The 10,028-nt window shown below is 41.2% G+C and overlaps 1 non-coding gene across 1 annotated transcript; it reads right to left on the minus strand.

Moving 5' to 3' along the window:
• Window positions 1–69: 69 nt before the first annotated feature.
• On the minus strand, window positions 70–141 carry TRNAM-CAU. Its single transcript has one exon. It is a non-coding gene; the product is annotated as a tRNA-Met (tRNA).
• Window positions 142–10,028: the final 9,887 nt, after the last annotated feature.

A 10,028-nucleotide genomic window follows, 5' to 3' on the forward strand; every position in this document is an offset into this window, starting at 1 on the left:
AGCCACCAGAGAAGCCTATGAAATACACTTTCTCAGAGGCCACGCATACTCAAGACTTTACAAAATCTTTAGCAGAGGATGGTTTCGATCCATCGACCTCTGGGTTATGGGCCCAGCACGCTTCCGCTGCGCCACTCTGCTCTAACTTTTTAACTTTAAATTCTCCAATTTTGAACCAGTCCGTTATTCCATGTCCAGTTCTAATTGTTGCTTCTTAGCCCACATACAGAATTCTCAGGAGTCAGGTGAGGTGACCTGGTACTCCCACCTCTTTAAGAATTTTCCACAGTTTGTTGTGATCCACACAGTCAAAGGTTTTAGCACAGTCAGTGAAGCAGAACAAAATGTTTTATTGGGTCATAAAAAGAAATGAAGTAGGGAGTTCCCTACAGGCCAGTGGTTAAGACTCTGCACTTCCAATACAAGAGGTGCAGGTTCAATCCCTGGTTAGGGAACTAAGATGCCACATGCCATGTTGCATGGCCAAATTTTTTTTAAAAAAAGGAATGAAGCACTGACACATGCTTCAATATGAATGAACTTTGAAAACATTATGATAAAAGAAAGGAACTGGACACAAAAGGTCACATATTGTATGACTCCATTTATATGAAATGTGCAGAATAGGCAAATCCATAGAGATAGATCTAGGAGCTGGAGGACAAAACGGAGGGTGACTGCTGATGGGTACAGGTCTCCTTTTCAGGTGATGGAAATATCTTGGAGCTAGATAGAGGAGAGGTGGTGGTTGCACAACACTGTGAGTGTACTGGATGCATGAAATCAAACACGTTTTAATGTTATGAATTCTATAACTGAATAAATTTTACTTTATGTGACTTTTACCTCAACAACAAAAAATACTATTTTATCTTACATTTTTCTTGTTACTCTAGATTTTTCATTGAACAATATATCATGAACATCCCTCCACAATGGATTCCACATGGACTATACCATCCATGGACTTCTCAGTCAGTAAAGGCAGATTCTTTACCAACTGCTCTATCAAAAGGAAGCCCAAGAATACTGGGGTGGGTCGTGTATCCCTTCTCCAGTGGATCTTCCCAACCTAGGAATTGAACCAGGGTCTCCTGCATTGCAGGCGGATTCTTTACCAACTGAGCTATCAGGGAAGCCCTATAATTGAATAAATTTTATTTTATTAAATGCTATTTTATCTTATATTTTTCTTGTTAATCTGGATTTTTCATTAAATAATAAATATATCATTAATCTGGATTTTTCATTAAATGATGAATCGTGAACATCCCTCCACAATGTGCAATCATCATCTTGAAGATCTTTAAAATCTTTAAATGTTAAGTATTCAATGCACTCTTTATTTTCATAAATGGTATTATGATAGAAAACAATTTAGTTTGTCTTCACTTTGCAAAAAATAATCTCTTTATGTACCTTGACGACTTGAGATCTCATTATCAGTTACTTACTAAGTTACTCTTAATCACATAACCTTCGGTGCAGAAATTTTATTTCTATAGTAGGAGTATCTTACATGCATTCATGTAAGATGTGGGTGTATTAAACACTTTTCATACAACACATAAGACTGGATGACTCCACAGACCTTGATGCTTTTGATCCAAACCCCAATTTCATCCTCACCTCAGTCTTTCAGATTGGAATGATTAACTCACTTGCTCAAGATCAATTAGCTGATGAGTGGTGGAGTGGAGGTAAGTTTGGTTAGCTTGGCTTCAGAGGTCATGCCTCATCTCCCAAGGAAATAATTTTCAAGATGTATCTCAGCCCCAGGTGCATTAGATCAGTAGAGAGCCCCTGAAGGTTTAGAAGATGAGACTCTTTGAAGAGTGATGCTTAACTTTGTCAATGTAATATTTTTGACAGAGAATACATTCACTCATGTAGAAAATAAGGTGCTCAATGAAAAGCATTGCTTCTCCACATGTACTTTATTTTCCCAGTTTTTTTCACCTTTAGGTAAATGCTTTACTTTTTGTATGGGGCTTCCCTTGTGGCTCAGCTGGTAAAGAATCTGCCTACAATGTGGGAAACCTGAGTTCAATCCCTGGGTTGGAAAGATCCGATGGAGAAGGGAAAGGCTACCCACTCCAGTATTCTGGCCTGGAGAATTCCATGGACTGCATAGTCCATGGGGTCACAAACAGTTGGACACATCTGAGCAACTTTCACTCTGTTACTTTTTGTATATCATTTCATAGTATATTTATGCCGGTAATATATGTGCTTAATACCCTCAGCCTCATCTTAAACAAGTATGTAAGTTTATCAAATTTATAAAAAGTAAAGACTGCTCTATTTGGTGTACAGTTCTAAGTTTTGAAGTGTCTAGAGAGGTGGCTGTGGTAACCACCACTACCACAGCCACCCTTGATAATCAAAACATTTTCATCCCAACTCCTGCCAAACAGTGATCCCTATCATCTGGCATCTTTCACCTAACAATGCATTTATGATTCATCCATGTTGCATTATTCAGTACCTTGGTATTTTATTGCTAAGTAATATTGCATAGTATGATGAACCACATTTTCTTCTGCAGTTGAAAAACATGTGGATTGTTTTCAATTTTGTCCTATTATAAATAAAGCTACTGTGGATATGTGTATATAAGTGTTCATTGGTCTTGGAGTGGGATGGCTGGGTCATATTATAGGTGTATGTTTAACATTAGAGGAAACAGCCAAACTATATTTCAAAGGGCACCATTTAAAATTTTTAATTAAAATTCCCAGCCTTATTGTGATATAATTGACACATAACATTTTGTCACCTTAAGGTGTACAACACATTGATTTAATAGATATGTAACTTAGAAAGTGATGACCGCATGATGTTAGTTACCACCTCTTACCCCATCACATACGTACATTTATTTTTTTCTGACCAGAACATTTAAGATCCCCTCTCTCAGGGACATTCAAGCTTGTGGCACAGTACCATGTGGTCACCATACTATACACTATATCCCCAAACTAGCTAACTTGTAACTGAAAGGTTGCATCCTTTGATCAGTATCTCTTCATTAATCAAACTCCTGGTAACCACTACTCTACTCATAGTTTCTTTGAGCCTATCTTTTTTAGACTCCACATATAAGTGTTATCATACACTACAGTTATCCCTCAGCACTTTGGAGGGGTGGGGAATGGAGGGATTGGTTCCAAGACTCCTTGTGGCTACCCAAATCTGGGGATGCTCAAGCCCTTCATGTAAAATGGTGTAGTATTTGCATATAACTTACACATAACCTCCTGTATACTTGAAGTTATCTCTAGATTACTTATAATGCCTTGTTCTTGTTCTTGTTGTTGTAGTTTAGTTTCTGAGTCATGTCCAACTCTTTTGTGACCCCACAGACGGTAGCCCACCAGGCTCCTCTGTCCATGGGATCCTCCAGGCAAGAATACCGGAGTGGATTGCCATTTCCTACTCCAGGGGACCTTCCCAACCTAGGGATTGAATCTGTGTCTCCAGCATTGGTAGGCTGGTTCTTTACCACTGAGCTGCCAGGGAAGCCCTTTTGATGCCCAACACAATGTAAACAATATGTAAACATTTGCTGGTGCACAGCAAATTCAAGTTTTGCTTTTTGGAACATTTTGAACTTCCCCTTCTCCCCCTGAATCTTCTTGGATTGGGATTGGCTGAATCTGCAGATGCAGAATCCCCAGATATGGAAGGCTAGCTATATTTGTCTTTCTCTAACTTATTTCACTTAGCATAATGCTGCCAAGTTCCAACCACATCGTCATAAACAGATTTTCCTTCTTTCTCCTGGCTGAATTATATTCCATTATTATCCATTCATCCACTGATATTGTGAGTAATGCTGCAATGTAGATCAGAATGCACATATCTCTAGGAAATCCTCATTCCAATTTTGCTGGACCATGTGGTAGCCTTATTTCTAATTTTTTGAGGAACCTCCATACCGTTTTCCATAGGTGTCCTGTCATTGAAAATTCTCATCATTAATGTCTGAGAGTTCTGGTTGCTCCCCATAATCACTGTCACCTGAAGGTGTCAGTTTTTCCCCAGCCATTCTTATGGGTATGCAATGATATATCACAGTGAATCTGGCTGCCAATGCAGGAGACGCAAGACACAAGGGATTGACCCCTGGGTCAGGTAGATCCCCTGGAGTAGAAAATGGCAACACACTCCAGTATTCTTGCCTGGAAAATTCCTTGGATAGAGGAGCCTGGTGAGCTATAGACCATGGGGTCACAAAGAGTCAGACACAACTGAGTGCACACACACACATACACACACACACACACACAATAACTAATGATGTTGGACATTTTTTCATGTGCCTATTTGCCATCCATATACCTTCTGTGGTAAAGCATCTTTTCAAATCTTTTGCCAATTAATTTTTCTTGAATTCTCTACCTTCCAATTATTGGATTTTACATAAGTCCTTTATCGGATATATGATTTGCATGTCTTTTTTTCCAAGTGTGTGCCTGGTCTTTATCTTATATTTCTTTCACAAAGCAAAATTTTTAAATGCTTATGAAGTGCAATTTACCATTTCTTTCTTTTTATAATTTATGTTGATGATGCTATATATAAGAATTCTTTGTTTAACTTACGGCCCCAAAGATTCTCTTCTAGTTTTTTTTCTAAAAGTTTTATATTTTTACATTATTTAATTCCATGATTCATATTAAATTGAATTTTACATAAGGTATGACATGTAAGTTGACTTTTTTCCATGTGAATGTTCAGTTTTTCCAGTACCACTTATTGAAAAGACTGTCTTTTGTGCTTTGACTTGCCTTGCTTTTTTTTTTTTTTGAGTTATGGACTCTCTGTTCCATTCAATTGATTTGTGTCTAGTCTTTGGCCAGTATCATCATCACCCAGTCATGATTACTGCTGTTTTATAATATGTCTCAAAAGGGATCTCGTAAATCCTTCAACTTTATTTTTCTTTTTCAGAACAATTTTGGCTATTCTAGGTCCTTTGCATTTTCATGAAAATTTTATAATCATATTATTTCTACAAAAATTTCTCCTGTGACTGTGATTTCTCAGAATTTGTAGATCACTTTTAGGAGAATTAAGATCTTACCAGTATGAGTCTTCCAGTCCAGGAATATTGTATATCTCTTCACTAATTTGGGTCTTCTTGGATTTCTTTTATCAGCATCTTGAAGTTTTCATCCTAGAATTCATGCACATATTTTGTCAGATTTATACCTGAGTATTCGACTTTTTCCAGTTAATGGTACTTGAAAAAAATGGCATTTGAAAACATTTTCCAATTGTTCATTGCTAGTGTACAACAGAGTTGACCTATTTTTTCTGTAGGGACCCATATAGTAAATATTTTAGTGCTTGCAGGCCATATTCAGTTACTCCTCCTCCCCTCCCTTCCCTTCTTTTACAATTCTTTTAAAATATAAACTGATTCTTTGCTTATATATCTTACAAAAACAGGCCACAGGTCAGATATGGTCCATAGACCATAGTTTGCTAACCCCTGGAATATAAAAATGAAATTAATTTTTTATATTGACCGTGTATCCTGAAGTCTATTGCATCATCCCCAGTGGAATACAAATAATGCTGTTAATACATCAATCTTAAAAAAAAAAAAAACTTTGCTTCATCCCACTTTCCTGCCAGTTAATGCAGAGTTTCTTTTCCCCACCATGGAGCTAAGCCCTTCAACGAGTTATCCATACATAAGTTTCAAATATTTCCTCTCCCACTACAAATGGATTTTGACTTTCCACTAAGGGCTGTGATGGTGAATGAATGAGAGAGAGGAGGAAGGGAGGCATGGGGTCATAAGCCTCCTGTTTAATTCTCAAGACACACTCTGGCCTGGCCCAGTGATTGGCTTCTGTGGGGTACCCATTCCTTCCCTGAGTGTGTTGGAGACTCATTCTGCTAGAGGATTCAGCGACAAGCTCTAAGGCATTCAGTCTCCATTAGTGTGTGTGTAACTCTGTGACTATGTGTGGGACTGTGTGTATGCCTAGGTGTCACTGGGTGATGGTGTGTGTGTGACTGTATGTATGTAACTGTGTGCATGGGTACATGCATGAGTGTAATGTGTTTTGCACATGTGTGTGCACATGTGTATGAGTGTGTATGTAAATGCAAGCACATGTGGGTACATGTCACTGTGTTTTTATGTGTCTATGTGCAGACAGTGTGTATGCATATGTGATTGTTTATGTAACTATGTACATGTGTATATGTGTGTAAGAGTGTGAGTGTATGTATCTTGAAGTCACTGAACCACTCTAATAGTCCACACCATGTTATGCTCCTCACATCAACAGCTGTGGGAGGCTCCTGCCTCTGTCCCCAGCTCTCAGCCAAGCAGTACTAGAAGGACATTACGGAGAAATAAAGCCCTTAAAAGCAACCCTGAATAAGGACTGGTGGGTGCATGTTTTCTGTCTCCCAAGGACTGAGACTCAGGTGCCCACAGTGTGAGCTTTCTCGGTGAAGTACCCTTTACCTGCTGCCTTCCCTTCACAGTCTCTCTTCCACAGTGCCCTACTGGCATTTCCTGGGATCACTTCCCAAAGAACCAACTTGCATTAGAAGCCTTGCCTCAGCATCACCTCAAAATAAAGTATTTACACTTGAATCCTTTCATCAGGATCTACTTCCAGAGAATGCAAACTAAAACACACACATAAGCGTACTCCTGCAAACACAACAGCCTATTATTATTCCCATTTTGCTGAGGAGAAATATGAGGCACAGAGAAGGCAAGTCATTTCCCCAAGGTCACACAGCTAGAAAGGGACAATTGACCATGAGTCATCTGTTCCCAAGCAAGTGCTTGTACCTTTCAAGGGAGTAAAGAACAGTGTACATTCATAGACTTCAAGATAGCTGATGTCCATGCCAGTGGAGACCAAGGCTCATGGCGGGTGTCTCTGTCCTCCTTCTGTCATAAAATAAGTGAAATAAAGGCAATTATTCAGGCTTAGTGATGACTGTGAGCCTGAGAGTATTGTTATTAGCACTTAATTCATTTCAATTTATTTGAGTTTCACATTTGATTTTGTCATTACCCTCAATTTTGGGGTTAGACATTGAGGCACAGAAAGGTAAAGAGACCTTTACCAGATTCACTCCGTGGGGCCTGATTTCGCAACTGAAGTCCTAGTTCTCAATCTCATTTCTCTCTGGTTTCTACAGATCCTATGTATCACTTACTGCCACCTAGGTGGCATAGCACGAAGCAAGCAGTCAGCATGGTATTATGCACAAAGCTATGAATTCTTCCTCTTAAAAATATGATTTGTAATTACATAGATTACCAGTCATAATGAAAAATGCTCTGCAGGTTTTATCTAAGAAAAGGAAACAGTTGGTTAAATGTAGACATTTAGCAGAATCATTGTTCCGCCTATTCCTCCCTCCCATTCCCGGTGTCGGTATAATTTTTCAACATTTTCCATTCCTATGAAAACACGGACATGCACATGACTGGTCTGCTGAGGTGTCCTATCCCTTTGGTCAATGTAATAATTGGGTTCTGGCAGAGACCTCAAATGAGCTACATAAGAGTTGGTTTAAGTAGGGGCCATTTACAAAGTATGAGCTCTACAAACAAGGACTATTGCATGCCATTGGTTCTACAAGCATTAAGGCATTAATTGAGGAATTAAGGACTGTCTTTCCCATACTCTCCTGCTCAGCAGCTCCTCTAGGAGCCCCATCTTTCAAGTTTTCTGTCCACCTGAGACCACCCGTCAGAGCAAATCTGGGCAGGATCAAGACAGGGCCAGGAGGAGATGGTATGTACATTGGAGATCCATTGGGTGGTGCATTCAGAATATGGTTGTATGATCCAACCATGTGGTGATACAAGGACCTCAAGATATCGCCCCACTGGGGTCACCATATTGCCTGAGGTTCCATCAATATAAATGTCCCTGGATTAACCGAGCATTGTCCCTTATAAGTGGGAGTAGAGCAGCATGTCAGAGGGGAAAGGCTTAGTTTTGGGGATAAGGCAAACATAGATTCCTTCCAGCTCAGCAGCTTAGGCTGAGGCTTGCCTTCTTTGAGCCTGAGTCTACTCTTGCTTTAAATAGGTATCGTCCCTCCTGCCATCCCTTGAGTCTCCTGCCTGATCGCAATGTGTTGGCCAGGAGCACCAAGGGAAGGAGGAAGTATTATCTTGTTGCAGAACATCTGATGCACAATAGGTATGCTTTATATACTGTATACTTTATATAGAACACCTGACTCACAGAGAGAGCATTTTGTGCACAGTACCTGGCACACAGTAGGCATGCTTCATGAATACCCAGCACACTGTAGATGTTCTTTGTGCAGTATGCTGGCAACTCAGCAGGCGTGCTTTATGTAGAACACCTGGGATACAGTAGAAAGGATTTGTTTAGAGTATCCAGCTTACAGTAGGCACGCTTTATGTAGAGAACCTGACACACAGTAGGCGTATTTACATAAAGCACCGAGCACGCAATTGGTGCTCTTAACATAGAGTACTTGGCACGTAGCAGGGATGCTTTATACAGAGCGCCAGGCACTGAGTAGGCTGCCTTCTGGAGAGCATCCAATACACAGTAGGCATGCTCCATTTGCAACAGCTGGCACAGCGTGAACCAGATTTGTGAGCAGTACTTGGCATACAGTAGATAGGGAGGAGATAAAATCAGTCAGCCCTAAAGGAAATCAACCCTGAATATTCATTGGAAGGACTGATGCTGAAGCTAAAGCTCCAATACTTTGGCCACCTGATATAAAAAGCTAATTCACTGGAAAAGACCCTGATACTGGGGAAAATTGAGAGCAAGAGGAGAAGGGGGCAACAGAGGATAAGATGGTTGGATGGCATCACTGAATCAGTGGACATTAGTTTGAGCAAACTCAGGGAGAGAGTGAAGGAGAGGGAAGCCTGGCGTGTTGCAGTTGATGCGGTTGCAGAGAGTCAGACATAACTTGACAACTGAACAACAGCAAGATGCATTTTATGTAAGCACCTGACACATAGTAGGCGTGATTTATATAGAGTTCCTCACACACCATATGCATGCTTTTTGAGGTAACCAGCACACAGTTTTACATACAGTTCTCCACACAGAAGAGGTTTACTTTACATGGAATATTGGCACAGAGAAGCGTGAGTACTAGGTGACAGGCCTTCTCCCTCATTCCATCTTTTGGGGGGATCCTGATCTTCCCATCTTATTGTGGGACTCTCCTTGGTTCCTCTCTCAGGCCCTCATCTAACATCCCATTTGCCAAATGGGAAGACTGAGCCCATGGAAGGTCAGCACAGCCCACAGTCAGAGTGAGGCTGCCCACTCAGAAGCTCCCGACTCTGTCCTCTGCTGAGTGGATCTTGTTCTCTGTGAGCCCCTTGCAGCCTTACCCTCAAGCCTCCAAGTGCCCTCTTCCAGCTGCAGGCTTTTTATCCCATGAGTCTGATGCAGGCAATGCCCATCCGGGCTAGTTTCTCTGCTCCTGCTCCCAGAAATCATGTCTCAAAGAAGGCCTCGGCTGTTTGGAGGAAGGGCTTGAATACCTTTCCAGGCTGTGTGACCCAGATGGTAGAAACTTCATGTCTTTGAGCTTATTGATTCTGTGCTGAGAGATGGTGCACCAAGCCCTCCTGGCCCTGCATGGAGCGGAGCCCCAGACATGTTTTGGGATAAGGCTGGGGCCAGGTCCTACTTACCTCGCACCTGAATATACATACTTTTACCTGCTGTACCCTGACCTTGGAAGGGCAGGGCTGGTCGTAAACTGGAAAGCCAAGAATCACCTTTGCCCATACCCCAATGTGCCCACATGGGACATACTGAATCCTGAGGACTCAGGGTCAACAATGTGTGATTGTGAACTGGTTCACAAGCTGCTTTTAATAGCACTGTGCTCCCCCTCCCCCGCCTTCTATTTGGGCAGCTGCCAGGTAGGGAGGGTGTAAGCAGGCTCCAGGGATTGGCTGGCTCAGCCTGGCCCTTGGCAGCTTCCCATAGGTTCAGGGGCCAAATAAAGCCATCCCAGGA

This window comes from Cervus elaphus, chromosome 9, assembly GCF_910594005.1.
Source record: "Cervus elaphus chromosome 9, mCerEla1.1, whole genome shotgun sequence".
Lineage (NCBI taxonomy): Eukaryota > Metazoa > Chordata > Mammalia > Artiodactyla > Cervidae > Cervus > Cervus elaphus.